Below are 16,446 nucleotides of genomic sequence, written 5' to 3'. Positions count from 1 at the left end.
CATCCCTGCAGAATGCAAAGCACTTGACATTGAGACAGAAACTCATTTTTTTCCCCACATGTTGCAAAGAGGGAGGAAAGAACCCTGCCTGAGTACCTAAAAGAGATACAAGGCTGCTGGTATTTTAATTCAAATACACCACAGACGTGTGAAGCAGAGGAGTGACCATTGGGAGTGGAACCTGTGATCCTCTGCAGAGGGACTGTCCCATCTAATGTCCCATCGTGTCAAATCACACCTCTTTTTCTTTCCTTCTTTCTTTCTTTTTTTTTTTTTCCTTTGTCTTTTAGGGCCGCACTTGTGGCATATGGACGTTTCTAGGCTAGGGGTTGAATCCAAGGTGTAGCTGCTGGCCTACGCCACGGCCACAGCAATGCAGTATCTGAGCCACGTCTGCAACCCACACCACAGCTCGCGGCAACACTGGATCCTTAACCCACTGAGTGAGGTCAGGGATGGAACCCAAGTGGATCCTCGTCAGGTTCGTTAACCGTGAGCCACAAGGGGAACTCCACACCTATTTTTCTTGAGCACTCTTTGGGCCAAGCGAAACCTCACTAGCGGACAGATCCTACGGGCAGGCCTGGATTGTACAGACTGGCTCTTCCAGCCAGGAAACAAAATGAGACAAATAAGGCATCGTATTTCTAAAGGGCAATGTCAAGATTTTCAACCCCATCTCTCAGCTCAGGGCGGAGCTCACTTCACCAGACTACGATTTTGTGAGCACGTGCACGTTGACAATGGGGAGAAAGCACCAAGAAAGAGAACAAGCTAATGCCTGGACAAAAGCCTGGTGCTTCTCCTTTGCTGAATTCTCATTTTAATTAGAATCTTAATATCATTCTGCCTTTAGTCTGAGTTTGCTCCCTAATCATCTGCCCAGGACTCAACCTTCCGGGACCATTTTTTCCACCAGAAAATAAAGACACCTCCTAAGGCAAGGTCTCCTAAGGTCAATGTCTTGATGTTTTTCTGAACAATCTCAAGCAAGATGTTCAAGATAGTTTAATTCAAAACATGAACCACCTGAAGAATGTAAAAATCTGTATGTGGGTCCCCTTGCTTCTTTTCCAAGCTTCTGCCAGATCCCAAGATGAATGCCTAAGTCTACAAATGGGACCAGGAGGAAGAAGCATGGTAAGCACGGAGGTGGTGCTGCCAGTAACACAAGAGCCACATACCCACTGTCCTCCCGGGCACCTCCACCCCCAAGTCCCACATGTACCTCGATTCACCACATCCGGAAAAGAATGCGTCTTCCACCTCTAACCCGAACCTTGGACTAGAAATCTGTAGCTCAGTGACGGTGTCACCTTCTACCAGCTGCCCAAGCTGGACACCTGCAAGATGTCCCCAATTCCCCCGCTCCACCCTCCCACCACCTCCGCCGCCATCTCCAGCGCCTGTCAGCTCTAGCTCCTGCGTACCTGTCAAACCTGTCCCTTTTTCTCCTTTGCCACCGCCTTGGGGCAGCTTTTGCCGTGTCTCATCTCCAGGATTCCCACAGCAGCCTTCCTGTTGATTCTTCCTCCACCCAGCTTTCCACGACGCTAAGCTGGTCTTGTTGAGCCTCTCGCTTGGAGGTCCCCAAGGCCTTGCCGTTGCCTACTGGATAAAACCCTTGCCTGGACACCCACCCTGGCCCCGGTCCTGCCTCCCTCCCCCCATCCCCACCCATGTTTGCATCTGGCCCCACTTCCCACCTCTGCCGTGGGCTCCCACCTCTCCAAACCCTGTGCAGGGTGCTACCTCCACCGGGGCACCTCTTCCTCGCGTGTTCTCAAGGCCAGTCCCGCTCACCCTTCAAAACACCCTTCAAAGCTCCACTGGATGCCCCTCCCACCCACCCCGTCTCCAGAAGACCTTTGCCACGTCCTGCCTCTCATGGCTGGGCGGCTGCCCCTCTCCATCGTCGCAGGAGGCCCTCTGCGTGCGCAGCTCAGGCCTTACCACCCTGCGTTTAACTGTCTATTCCCACGCGTGCTGGGGCCACGCCCAGCTGTGGGCTCTCCGAGATGGCAGGAACGGGGTCCTTCATCTCTGTACTTGCCATGTGCCTACCACACAGCAGGCGCTCAATAAACAATGACTGACTGAGTCATTATAATGTAACGATGACTGATATATAATAATATGTAACAATATTGAGTCAAACGATGACTGACTGAGTCAAAATGACAGATTAGTCAATATAAACATTCAAATATTGATTGAATATGTAATTTGGTCAAATATTCCTTAGTCTCACATCTACCTAAAATAGGTAACTACATATGTAAATATAAATATATATATGTGTGTGTGTGTATATAGCAAGGATAACAGTATATACATATATACATGCATGTGTGTGTGTATATACATATATAGCAAAGAGAACTGTATCTACGTGTATCTATATACACATATATATATGCATGTATGTAAATATATAGAGAGAGCAAAGCGAAGAGAAGAGTATATACGTGTATGTGTGTGTAAATGTATATACAGCAAAGATTACGGTAGATGTGAACGGAAATGATGACCTTTTTCCTTTCTCCGAAGTTCCCAATTAACCCGCTACTGCCAGGGTCAGGACCCCCCCCCCCTTCTCCCAAGCCTCTGGACTCCTGCCTAAGCACCCCTCCCGGGGGCCCCGGCTGTCCCGTGTGCACTCTCCTTTCTGACCCTCTGCAAGCTGCTTTGATCACCGCTAACTCTCCACTAGATCAGCAAACACACAAGAGCGAGTAAAGGTGCCATGATGAGAAGCCTAAGCTTAGACATCTCTCTTGATTTCCTCTAACCTCACATGTAAATAGAACCTTTCTTCGGAGGCTCACCTCACCTGGTCTTTTTTTTTTTTTTTTTTTTTTCTGGCTGTGTCCAAACCACATGGGCGTTCCTGGATCAGGAATCAATGTTGTGCCACAGCAGTGACAACGCCAGATCCTTAACCTGCTGAGCCACCAGGGAACTCCCCACTTGGTCTTTTAATATGCCTGGCCATGTTCATCCTCACTTCCTGGGCTTCAAGTCAGGAACAGCAAGGGCTAATTCTGGCTTGAAAGAAAGAGAAATCAAGGCCTGGCCCAGAGACGGAACTCGCTGAAAGAGATTCAGCAAACCCAGGATTAGACGCTGGGTCTCCCACTTCCCTGGCTGGAACATAATAATTCTTCTATCGCTCTGCAAATGGAAAACTCAGGATTATTTTGCAGGAGGAAAAAAAAAATAAGCCTCAGGAAGCTGGAGCCACATTTCTGACAAGCCCCACTCAGAGGGCACCGTAACTTACATAAGTGATTTCCTAGTACACCGCAATTGTCACTGCAACATGACAGTCCTGCAGCCTCCTTGAAGTGCTCTCTTTGTTGTTCTTCAGTACAGATCCCCCAGAAAGAAGAATCAAATATGGTCTGAGCAGAGAAACAAATCACACAGCACCAGCAGAGCGAGATGTCCCTTCTTCATGACTCCTCCTGAGAAGGACTGAAAAGAAGGCTCTGAACGGTCCCCCTGGGCCTAAGCCCTCGCCCACCTGCCCTGCTCCCAGAACTCTGCTGCGTCCCTGCAAATAGGACTCCTTCAAAAAAAAAAAAAAAATGAAGTCCACCAGCTTATGAAGAAGAAATGAAGTGGCCATTTCCCAGCATGGCTGGGAATCAATACAAGCCGTCGTCAGGGTTTTCCTTTCAAAGGGTGCCCGCCACCCTTCCCCAAAGTCAACAGTGACAGAGCTTCAGCGCTTGACTTACAACTGTTTCATCACAGTAACATTTTTTTAATTTAAAACCCACTGCAGTTGGGTTCGAACTCAGCTGGGACTTGATTTACTGCTAATTCATTTCTCCGATTCCTATAATTCTAAACTCGGTCGCCAAACAGTTTAATGCTGCTAGAATCACCGGTGCTGTGCTTTATGAATGGGCGTCGGGGGAATTTTGTTAGTAAGTGTGTGTTAGCAACTGTTACTCACTTTGGAAAGGAACACGGTGCTTGGGCAAAGCATGGCAAGGCCCTATAATTGGGCACGTGGGTTATCTGTCAGTGTCCCCAGGTGACCCAAACCCAAGGGCCACTGGGACGATACCCCACCCCCACTTTGACACACACACACACACACACACACACACACACACAAACACACACACACACACCCTACAAATGAATACTGGGCGGTAAAATGCTTCTCCTGGGAAATATCTAACTTTGCTCCCTGGGTCACTACGCAATGCTAGAAACCATGGATTTACCGTCTAATTAGAATCTGTCAGCCTCTCTAGGGTAGCGAAGTTTCTTCCCTGAGAGGAAAATCTGTTTCATGCATCCAAAATTTAGGGAGTTCTATCTCAATAACTCAAGCCTTCTTCGTTAATTCAGAACGTTTATCTCCACCAGTTACATTGAAGCCTCTGATTCAATAAGTGTAGCTGAAAAAAAATTTACTGAGGAGGCGAACGTCATTACTCACGCATTGTGCAAACATCCGTCTTGATCTATTACGTGCAACCGAAAAGTGCTACTTGTTGGAAATGTTTCCACAAACCTGTCAGAACTGCCATCACCCTCCTTAAAACGGTCCCTCTAGAAAACGTACATCTAAAGACACCAGGGTCACCAACATCTCAGAACATTCCACGGCCATCGCTGAGGTTCCCAAAAGCAAAGGACAAGGACAAGAGGAGGTCGGCTTCCCTGGATGCTGGCCCTGACCAGTCCCTGTTTTAAGAGCAGAGTAAATGTCTTCTCCTGTTTTTTTTTTTTTTTCTCCCCTAGATTAAACTCAAACCTGAAAACTTCCAGATGAAGGCCAGCGTCTCCCAAAATGCTTTCTGGGGAACACTTGTTCCAAGAAACGTCAACAGGTTTAAATACACCCACACGAAGGGATCCCTCCACTGCAAAATGGGTGGCTCAGAATAATTCACCAGGCTCCTCAACAGCCAAACTCCTTTGCCTTTAATGTGCATCTTGAATCTCCAAGAGGAGGACGAAGCATAAAATATTTGCAAGACTTACTTGGCCACAAATGCTTTTTCCACAGAGGGCCCAGTCTTTGAAATGCCCTGGGAAATGCAGGGCCCAATCTACACGTAATCTAAACCCATAGTGAGTTTTACATGAAGAGCGAGCATCAAAGTGAAGAGACCACGGCCCCTACCTGTCCCCAACCCCCCAGGACACTCTAGGGAGGGTGATGGGTGGGATCAGCCGACGCTCGTCTCAGTTCATCTTAAACGTGGGGAACAGCCACCAGCTTTGGTGTGGTTCCACCCCAGCCCCTGCCAGAGAGCAGGCACCTGCCAGGGCAGCTGGTTCACACTTTGCTAGTTGTGCCCTTTAGCTGTTGCTTGCCACTCCTCCTCCTCCACCCATCTGTTCTCTTACCTCTGCAAATACCTATCGATTGCTTCCAATAAGACGGGCCCTAGGTAGGGTGCTGAGTATACTACAGAAGTAAGAAAAGGTCCCTGTCATCTAAAGACATAAGGAATTAAGTAATTTCTTTTTAGGGCTGCACCTGCAGCATATGGAAGTTTCTGGGCTAGGCGTTGAGTTGGAGCTGCAGCTGCCGGCCTACACCACAGCCACAGCCACACTGGACCCAAGCCGCATCTGTGACCTCCGCTACAGTTTACAGCAATGCTGGATCCTTAACCCACTGAGCAAGGTCAAGGATCGAACCCGCATCCTCAGGGAGACAGTATCTTCACTAGATGAGCCGCAATAGGAACTCCAGAAATAAGTAATTTCATTGTTACTGCCGTCATTGCTTCTCTGCCACCATTAAAAAGTATGAATTAAGTTTCTGATGACACAAGAGACTCCTTCAAGCAAGGGCTGGTCCTGACCCACTGGGAGCTGGATGTGCTAACACAGACATACCTCGGAGTCAGTGAGCTGCGTGCACCAATCAGCGGTTAAGGGCAAGTGCATTTAGGGGAGAAAGACAAGGATCAGTATCTAACGGCGAAGAGAGCAGGGAAGAGGGTCACAAGCACGGCGTGACCATCCGTCCTTTGTGCCAGATGACCCCAGAGGAGCAGCAAAGCTTAAGAGCTGTTTAAGAAAAAAACTGGCTAGAGGCAATGACTTACAGGAAATATTTTATGCAGAACTCCCCCCCCCATGTTGCATCACGATGATCACAAAATTATTTAAAACTAGGAGAGAGGCAGAGATCAGATGCCTCTGTCCCCAGTGTCCCGGTGGCCTCGCTCCTCTGCCATCACAAACACAAGCATCTGAGATAGTCACATGGCACCACGTGGAAGGCACTCCTTTGGTCAATGAGCCCTAAAAGTTAGGAAAGCGTCTTGAAACCTGACTGGAATGCATTCTCCACATGGTTCCTCTGGGGTTTCAATCGGGAAATCCACAGTGTGGTCAGCGGTCTCGGCCAGAGTCACGACTGTGGGAGCCTGAATGCCGCCTCACTGGAGCAGCCTGCTGAGGCTCACTGACTCTGTTCTGAAGAAGCACATCTTCCTTACACGGAGCCCGTCATCCCAGACCCTCAACTGACGCTCCTGCACAGATGGCTCAGCCCCACCTAACTCCCCACCTCCACCCCCAATTCCCGACTTCAACCCCCCTTGCCCTGCTCCCTGCCAGAGCGGCCGCAGGGATGCCTCACCCCATTTCTCTGCTCCTAAAGGCCCTGCTCCTTTTCACCCTTTGGGGGGGGGAAGGGCAGACTCCTGCAGGTGTAACACCTTCACACGCATGGTGGGGGAGGCACGGAAGCCCCAGCCCCACCCATTGGGCTTGACCTCACAGGCCCCAGTTTGAGCAAGCATCACGACCCGAGGGAAGGCAGAGTTCCCTCCTCCTGGGGTGAACCGTGCCTGGGGAGCTGCAGCAGGAAGGACCAGGCAAGTGGAGGGAGGCTGGCTGTGCCTGGCTTCCAGACTCTTCTGAGACCATGCTCCCATCAGGCTTTTCTGGGGCCACCAGCTGTGTCTCCTTGGGAAGCTGAGGCCGGCCTGGTCTTAACGTCATTCTTTGTACATTCCCTCCCCCCCCCCTTCCTTCGGTCTTGCTGCCCTGGGAATCCACATCTCAGCAAAGAGTCCCCACATCAGTTGTGGCCTCTGGCTCTGCTTTCTAGGGAACCCAGGCCAAGACCAGAGGTGAAGAGACAGGGCAAGGGTACCAGGCTCTGGGCTCTTCCATTCCGTTCCCAAGAGTCCATCCTGTGTCTGTTCTGTGCAATGGAATTCCACATAAAACTGCATATTTAAAAATGTTTATTTTTTTCTCTTTCTTCTTGCGTTTTAGGGCCACACCTATGATAAATGGAGGTTCTCAGGCTAGGGGTCGAATCGGAGCTATAGCTGCCAGCCTATGCCACAGCCACAGCAACACCAGATCCAAGCCACGTCTGCGACCTACACCACAGCTCACGGCATCGCCGGATCCTTAACCCACTGAGAGAGGCCAGGGATCGAACCTGCATCCTTATGGATGCTAGTCAGATTCATTTCCTCTGAGCCATGACGGGAACTCCAAAACTGCATTTTGAAGCGGGAACGCCCCTGCATACATATTAAAATATTTAAAAAATCACTAATCTAGACCAATTCCCTCATTTTCTAAATGGTAATACTGAAAGACAAGGTGATGTTTCCCAAGACCCCTTAGCTGGTAAGCGACAGAGCTGGGATCATCTACATCTGCCTCCGAAAGCTAGCTTTTCCCGCAACACCAGTGCTTTTTTAACCAGGGGGACAAACCAGCATTGTCCAGGAACCTAAGAAAATACCCACTTGCCTGGATCTCAGTCCTGTCTGAGAACCTCTTGGCTGCCTTAGAAGGACAAGGGCAAACACTGAGTCTGGAGCTGCGCTGTCTGCCCACCTGGCAACATTCTGCTTGAAACCGCGGTATCCATGTAATCACCAGAACCTTGTCCTTTGTGTGAAAGTTTGGCTGAAACTTCTATTGCAGAGTCCACCTCTTCATTCACAGTGGAGAGAAGGCAAATGAAAGTGCTTGTTTTAGTCCAGTGTTTCTCGGGGGATTCACAGTATACCTATTTTTGTGGTTTTTATCAGTCCATGGTCGTGTGCTTAAAGGCTCTGAGAAGTCCTGCAACAAAGACCCTCTCCCGATTTGCTGTACACTCAGGGTTTCTCAAACTTCTCGGCCGTAGAAACTTTGCGTCGGGGTAACACCTCTTCACAGAATATGCTCTGTGAGATGCTGCTCTATTTTAGGTGTTACCTTCACGAAGCAGGACTGAGATGGAGAGGAAGAAAAACCCACTCTAACCACCTCTGCCAAATGAGCTGATATTCCACGCGGGCTGTTTCCATCGCACATCCTGGGACCTGCCGCCCCACCAGGCCCTCTTCTCGTCGTCGTCCATTCCCTCCACCAGAGGGGCACTCGTGCCCCTCGCTCGGCTTCCCGTCTCACCTCTTGACCACTGGGCCAAAGCCAAGGAGTGGTTTGTTCGCCCTCTGGCTCCTGACCCCACACTACCCAGACGGGAACACAGCCGGGCAGACAAATTCAATGTCAAATGGGAACCTGACCACAAGTTAAGACCAGGGGAGCCTTTGGGCAGCTACGGTTTCCCCATCTATACTGCCACTGACCTCTTCCGCCACGGCTCCTCTCCTCGTGCTTCCCAGGGAAAATCCGCTTCCCTGGAAGACCTCGGGGATTGATTCAGCTCGTCTGTGTTCAGCACATCGACTGCGGAGACGATATCCTCTTAGCTAGTGATCTGTTTTGTGTTGGAGTGACAAAACATACCAAAATCCAATTTGCCGTTGCGAATCCTGGTTGATGGGGAAGGCGCCGTGGAGAGGGCGGGGGACAGCCAAGCTCGGCCAGCGGCTCGAGGATGCCTGAGGTCTCACTGACACCTGCGGCCGTGGGTCCTCGCGGGCCAGGGATGGCCGCCACTCCTGACGCTGCCCCGAGGGGAGGCGAGGAAGTCCAAGCGTGTCCTTCCAGCCGTCTCGAGTCTGGCGGAAGCTTCACTCGCTTCAGTGCAGAGAAGTCAATAAGTAACGTATAGAATAAAAGTCTGTCTTTTGGAGAAAAAAAAATACAAACTAACCACAAGAGGATCACTCGTGGATGGTCCCCAAAATGTTCAGGCCAGAGAGACTGAGTCCGGCAGTTGAGGCCTGATTTTGAGGCAGGCCAGCACCCAGCCAGGTACATGGCTCCACTAGGGCCTCACTGCCCATACCTCTCAGAACCCGGATGTAACGCCCAAGGGTGACACTTACACTAGGTCTGCACAATGACCTTCCCCCGACAGAGCCCATTTGTCCCAATTTCCAATGCATCTCTGCTTCAACGCCATATGGTCCAGGCCCCCAGCACCGCATAACACTCACGAGCAAAGATTCCTTCCCTGCCTCTGGCTTCCAAAATCTGCAACCCTAGGGCTAGTCGGTGAATGAGCGAGCAAGGAGCAGCACCTACAGGGAGCATCTTCCCCCAAGAGTGTAAAGACTATGCACCAGGTTGCAGCCTGGGGCCTTGGGCATTCACGCCATCAGAGTTCCCAGACCATCAGAAGGAGACTAAACGATCCCCACTTTACAGGGTGATTTGAAGGGTTCAATGAAAGAGCGTCATTTCCTCAATGCCAGTAGCCTTGAAGCAGCCACTGGGAGAGCTAGATTCCTACCAGCACAAGACTCAGAGCCTCAGAGAATCAAAGGCAGAGATCAGGGCTGCACGAGTTCACGCCTCCATTTTTTTCCCAGGATGAGTTGGGAGCTGCCAGGCGAGGCACGAGTCACCCTCAGGAACTGAGCACTCTGCTAGAATGATCCTTGAAATTTCACACCCAACCACCGTCAAGGGTAAGGCTCAGCCTCATTTGTCAAATGGGAAAGTCAAGGCTTAAAGCATGATTAGATTTGCCTGAGGTCACAGAGGTGGTCCAGGGGAGAAACCAGATAAAGTTTGGCCCAGCGTGCTCTCCCACACACCTCCCACAGGCTTGCTATGGATGCAAACAGCACAGGGACCAGGACAGGGGTGGGGGTGGGGGTCGGTCTGGCACCGTCCCCTTTGAGCTGCGAGATCTCCCCCATCTCAGTCTCCTCATGGAAGAGGTGGGGATGGTGACAGGGACTGCCCCTCTGGGCTGTTACTCGAGGAGGAAATGGCCAACCTGCACACACTCTTCCGTGATGCCACAGCCAAGGGAGCACTCACTCAGTGTGAACCACCATGGCCATCGTTAATCATTATTATTTCCCGGGCCATTATTTTCACAAGGACATACTACTGTCCTCCCAGCCGCTTCCCTGGGGAGCCTGATGCCACCTCATCACATGCACAGGAGCCTGGGGGCTCACACAGGCTCACACTGGGACTCAGGGTGCTTTTCTTCCAAACTGCTTCATATCAGGGAGGGAAGCAGCCTTCTCCTGGAGCGAAGTCTCTGCTCTAGGAATGACGACCCCCTGCCTGCCTCCGCTTTTAAGATCCATCTCTTACCACTTAGCAGCAGAGCCCCCTTCCGTCTCCCGGCGACTCCACGTTCCTGCCACAACTGGAAGGCTGCAGCCTGGGCAGGGAGGAGGGAGGAAGGAAGAGGGGGTCAAGTCCTGATGAAGGGAGGCAGCAGTGGGGGGGGGGGGCCGGGTAGGGAGCAGTGGGTTCACAGCTACTTACAGACAAAGCCTCTACAGGGCTCCATGTGGACCAAGTCTTGCTCAATAGAACCCATAGGGCAATTACCCTAATCATGTGCATCTCCCAAACAGCCGTTTGATTTATTAGTGCGCCGTCTTTTCAAAATGCCGCTCTTAAATATAAATAACACTTAATCATCCAGCTGTCATTAAATTCATGTCGTATTGATTTCTTGGAGTGCCACAAATTTGAGGGCGACGGGGCTGGCAGATGTGTGCCCAAAGCCAAGAGGTGGATTAGCAGGGGGGATGGGAGGAACTGGGGTGGGGGAGAAGGGGGTGTCAAAGGGAGCAAAAGAGCCCTGCTCAAGGGCTGGAGGGTCTGGGCTGGTTTCACCTTGGGTAGCGCTGGGCACGAATGAAGAGAGGAGAGCAGAGCCTAGGAAGACTGGCACATCTGTTGCACAGACTCGTCACAGCCCGGATCCCTGGCCGGTTTCCTGTAGGGCTGCCGTGCTATCACTGTCCATGGCTGAGCCACCCAACAGATCTCCAAGGTGAGGTGGCATTGTCTGTGCAGTGCCTTCTCCGGGTGAGGATGGGGAGAAAACGACTGAAAAATGCCCCCTAGCTGGCTAGGAGGAGAGAGATTGGCGGCGATTTCTTTGCATCAAAGCCCGGTGATAACTAGGAGCTAAGAGCCGGTAATTTCCCCGCCCCCGTAGCTCGCCCACCGCTGCAGGACGGCTGCCTCCCTCGAAAGCCCCCACTTCATTCCCATCAGCCCTCATTGTGATGAAAAGGATCAGGAGGCCAAGTGTAGGCAGACTCTGCCCTGCAGATTTCAGTCTGCAGGGAGCAGGGAGCAGCGGCAGCGGGGCGAGGGAGAGGGGGCAGAGGAGGAGAAAGGAAACAAGTTGGAGGCCTCAGATTCCTCTGGAAATGTTTGCAGAGGGTCGGGGGGCATCCAGAATGAAGTGCTGGCCGGACAGAGGCGAGGCCGGGAGGACCGGATCCAGCAAGAAGGAACAGTTCATGGGCAACCCCTGCCGCGTGCTCGCAGCAGAGCCGCCCAGACCACAGCCCAGGCGGCCGTGAGGATCTGCCCCCAAAAGAAGCATTCGCGGTTGGGGTTTTTCGAGTGCGACTCCCTGTCGAGCGAGGAAGACCCCAGAGAACTTGAAAGGAAGGCCATAGAGGAGTGGTGGAGAATGAGAGTGACAACGTGACATGCTCCAGGGCTGGGCAAGCGAGCCAGGAAAAAATGAGATGTACAGCCAGCTCCACACAGATGTTAATTAATGCCTGCTTTGTCCTAGAAACCAAATTGGTACCTCACACTAAGTTCGGAAAGTGTGGGGATTTTTTTGAACCCACGTTAAAAAATGTTTAGCTTATCACCCGCATAATGACTGCTGGCTTAGCGTGACTATGATGGAGCCTGAGGCTTGCAAATATCTGAGAAAGGAAGAGGGGAGGGAAGGAAGCAGAGGAAGGAACACAGGCCTACTTGGGAGACACAGCAACATTTCAGGAAGCTCTGGACCCCACCACTCGGCCCCTTCAAGGTCCCACGAGGGGATGTGTACCTGGGAGCCACCCACTGTCGCTGGAGTTCACTATTTCTGTAGAAAACCATGTGCTACTCTACGCATACGGGGGACCTCCCTGTCCATGCACCCAAAGGGCATGCGCGGGAAACGTGTCGGTGCTGCCACAGCCCAGAAAGCAGAGGCGGGTCCCGTTGTCAACCAGTGTCACACGTGCTTGGCCGTGCTGCCCAGGTAATAACTAGGCTCTTGGAGAAGGCGCGAGTGTATCTGGGTGTGTGTGCAACACACCCACCATTCTTACAAGAATGTCTCTTCCCCCAGACAGGAGTCTCCCCCTTGTGAGAGCGTTGCTCTATTCCATCTCCCCTTCGCAGTCAATCAAAGGGCAGCTCAGAGCACACAGCAGGAATGCCACCTCCTTCTGGGGTGCTTGCCCCTCTCCTCCCCAGCCTAGCCAGAGTCCTTTGCGGGAGCTGAAAAAAGTCTGAAGAGAGCAGAGGACAGGGCCCTTCAGCTCAGCACCCATCTTCAGGATTTACAGAAGCAACCAAACCCTGTGCCCAGCACTGAGGCCCACTTGTTCGAAAGAATGTTGCTTCCTTTCCCCTAATGTTCTGGAAAACTCCCAACATATTTTTTCCCACTGGTGGGTTTGTAGGACACTCTGAATACATGATCTTGTATAGAGTACAAACTCATTCCATTTCTTGCCAAGTTGCCCAACAAGCTATGCCAAAAGGGACAGTTATAGAAACACAGAACCCTGCTACATCTATATTCAACTCCAAGATAATGTTGTATCTGAGAGCGCACATTCTTCTCCCTGCAACTGAGCCCTGAGTGAGCTGGTCTTTGACTCCCAAACGGGAAGTGTGAAAAAGCCCTTTTGGAGCCCAACCACCACTCCCCGCTCCCCCCCTTGACCTCCCCCAGAAAAAGTTCTAAAATGAGCAGCCTGTGAAACTCCAACCCCAGGAGAAAGGCAAAGGACAAGCTTTAGGGAAACAAAACCTTGAACCACAGGCTTCTGGAGAGTGACTCTACAGGTCAGGAGGCATCCGGCTCTGGGAGCCGCTGCCAGACCCAAGAATGCCTGGCTTCCTTGAAGGGTGGGCACTGCTGAGGCGGTCAGGAGTGGGAGGACCCTTCTCCCTTCCTGCACTGACACCCCCCCCCCCCCGCCCCCGCCATTCCCCCTTTTAGTTCTATTTCTCAGACACACACCTCAAAGGCATGTGGCAGGTGTTAGGCTCAGGCGCAGAGGGAGAAGCAGCACCTCCGTGCTTTCCCTAACAGTGCTGGGGGAAGGCTAGGGAGACCCCAGTGTGTGCAGGCTTGCTATTGCCCATAGAGTAGAGAGATGAGCAGGGCAGACCTTTTATGAAGGATCCGAACCCACACACTCGCCCTAGACAAGCAACACGCCCAAAGCGATGCTGCCCTTCCTGCCTGCCTGAAATCCCGGCGCATTCCCGGGAAAGCAGTGCCATGCTTCAGAAAGGCGTTTGTGCTGCCTCTTACTGGGGAAACGCAGTGTCTGTTCCATATGCACCGCCCTACAGAACTGCAGCCCCATCCGCCTCTGTGGCCTCCTCCCCGCGCTCTGGGCCACCACGCTCTCCAAAGGTCTGTCTGACTCTCTGTCAGTCTGTCCCCCATTAAAATGCCAGGGTGCGCAAAGACCACGGAGTAGAGATCACACTGGGCGGGTCTCCCAAGACCATTACTTCTCCGGATTTTGCAACCAGCTAGGGATGCCAGGGGCTGGGAACTGAAAAATCGGTCGCTCAGCCTAGCGGGGTGGGAGGGAGAGACAGTAATACACAGAATCCCACCCCGAAAGTCCTGGGTAGGAGAAGTCTGAGTCTGGGAGCATCAGAGGAGAAGGAACATGGGAAATACCTGCTCCGGCCGCGCGGCACCTACGCGGGTGTCCAGGTGCGACGTGGGCAGGTGCGTGTGCGCGGCGTGTGCCCGTGTGCCTGTGTGTGTGTGTGTGCGCGCGTATGTGTGTACGTGCGTGCAGCGGGCTAGCTCCGGGGCAGCCGAGGACTTTGGACCGAGCCGGTATCTCCGCCCGCGCTGCCCTCGCCTGCCCGCCCGGCTCCTTACCTGCAAGGGCCGCTTTGCCTGCTTCAGCGGGAGCGCCGCATTGACACTGCGGATGGTGCCGGTGCCGCTGCCTCTGGCCCTCCTCTGAACGTGTGCGTGTGCGCGCGTGTGGCTGCCTCCTCCAGCCCCAGCCCCGAACGCGAATACTCCACCGAGGCACGGGGAACCCGGGGGGAGGCCAGGAGAGCGGAGGGCGAAATCAGAGCCCGCGGGGCTTGACAGCTCCTCTGGCGGCGTCCAAGGTGGGCGGAATGTCCAACAAAAAGGTCGGGCAATGCAGCTCGCTTCCAAGCACCCCTTTGCCCACCTAGCCCCGGAGCCCGAGCAGCAGCGGCTGCTCTCGGGGCTGCGGTGGCGACGCGGGGCCGCCCCCCTTCGTCCCCACCCCCGCGGGCTGAATGTCCTTGATGCCAAGCGGGCACGGCGGCGTCACTCCGCGCCGCCCATGCTCGCCCGGTCGGGCAGCTGCCCGGGCGCGGCGAGTGCGCGGGGGACCCGCCGGGGAGCGCTCTAGGCGCCTCCGCGCGCCTCCCTGGGCAGCGGCGGCCGCCCCCCGGCCACCCGCGGCCGGCAGTGCCGCGGCTGCCCCGGCCCCCGCCGAGGGACCGGCCGGGCCGGGCCGAGGGGCCGGGGCTGGGGGGCCGCGGGAGCCGCCGGCTGCTCCCCGGGGAGCCGCGGGGCGGCGGCGGCCGCAGGCGCTGCGGCGGCGAAGAGCGCGGCCGCGGGCCGAGCCGGGCCTCCCGGGCGCGCCCCCGGCCCCCCGGGCGGGCTGCTAGCAAAGTTTGCAGGGGGCAGGGAGCAGGGCCGCCTCTGGCTCGGCCGCCGCCGGAGCTCCCGGGCTGCCTGCTGCCGCCGCGGCTCGCTGCTGCTGTGCATTGAAGCCCGGCCAAGCGCTGCAAAAACTCCAGCTGCCTGGCGCTCTCTGGGTCCTCCTCTCCTCCCTCCCGCCCTCCCCGCTTCCCTGCCTCCCTCCCTCGCCTCGCCCCCGCCCCTCCCCGCCGCCCGCCGCCCGCCGCCGCTCCCTCCCTGGCTCGCGCTGGCTGGCTCGGAGCTCGGCTGACAGCTAGACCGCCCGAGAGCGGCCGGCAGAGGGGGCAGGGGGCGCCTCCCCGCACCCCGCGCCCGGCCGGCCCGCGCTCCCCGCTCCCACGTTTGCGGACACCAGCCTGGTCCCCACGGCCGGCACCGAGCGACCCTGCCGGCGGCGATGTGGGGCAGAGGGACCCGTACTGGTGACACTGGCGCCGGGCGCGCACTGAGGATGAGGCACACTCAGGCGCCTCGGAAGGTGCCAAGGTGGCCGCTGACGGCCGGAGGGACCCCCATGCGCCCAGAGGCGGAAACCGGCACAGGCACCCGTGCCCAATCGGGCCCGCGCCCCAGCACCCCTCACCGGGACCTGAGGACTGGAGGCCTGGGTGAGAGAGCCTGGGTGGACGAGGGCCCTAGAGCTCGCCTGGTAACCTGACTTATCCAGCGTTCATATTATTAAGAAGCCGACCTGGCTCGTCTCGTCTTGAAAACCCCAGACCCTAGACTACAGCAAAAACAGACAATGCCAATGTCAGGGCAGCTTCCGAAGTCCAAGGAAGAGAGGACAGTGCTGCTCCGGTTTAGACAGCGGCCTGGCAGAGAGCGAATATGTGAGGGTGGCGAGTGGGCAGCACAACCTCTGAAACCTCTGCCTCATCCTCCCAGGATCACACCCCGGCCGCCAAGAGACAGTGAAGGGACGGATACTCACACTTACAGCCCCGGACACCTTCCTCACCCCCCAACAGCACAGTCCCCCAAAAGTGGCACCATCCCTTGTGCCCACCAAGGACCTCCTCACGTGGGCAACGGGCAAGGATGACCCTCTAAAGGAGCCCAAGATCTCTGGCTTCCTCCCTCAGGCCTGGTCTTCAACTTCCCTTTTCCCCACAGCCGGCAACTTCCCGCCCATCACGGTCCCTCCCAGCAACACATCTTCACGGAACCTTCCCGTTAGGTGGAGAGGACTGACAGAGCACGCATTTCTCCACCTTCCTGTAGGGGTTCTCTTTCCACGGAGATCAGAGCTGTAAACCGGGGAAACTGAAACCAGCGGCAAGCTCACGGGCTCTACAGGCCCCAGGGGGGGGCGGTGCCCTCAGGTCAGGCCTGGCCCGCCCAGAGGGGCCACCTCGCTGAAGCTTTGC

General features: G+C 54.6%; 1 protein-coding gene across 1 annotated transcript in view; it reads right to left on the bottom strand.

Moving 5' to 3' along the window:
• PLXNA4 (plexin A4) overlaps window positions 1–14,835 on the bottom strand; it is a 458,094-nt gene extending 443,259 nt beyond the window's left edge. Inside the window, exon 1 of the mRNA XM_047763901.1 lies at window positions 14,267–14,835. The gene's annotated coding sequence lies outside the window, so the exon portion shown is untranslated. The remainder of the gene's footprint in view (window positions 1–14,266) is intronic.
• Window positions 14,836–16,446: the final 1,611 nt, after the last annotated feature.

The sequence above is a fragment of the Phacochoerus africanus genome, chromosome 16 (assembly GCF_016906955.1).
Source record: "Phacochoerus africanus isolate WHEZ1 chromosome 16, ROS_Pafr_v1, whole genome shotgun sequence".
In the NCBI taxonomy this organism is placed as follows: Eukaryota; Metazoa; Chordata; class Mammalia; order Artiodactyla; family Suidae; genus Phacochoerus; species Phacochoerus africanus.
The sequence above is the reverse complement of the archived record's forward strand: the minus strand, read 5'-3'. Positions and strand labels throughout refer to the sequence as shown.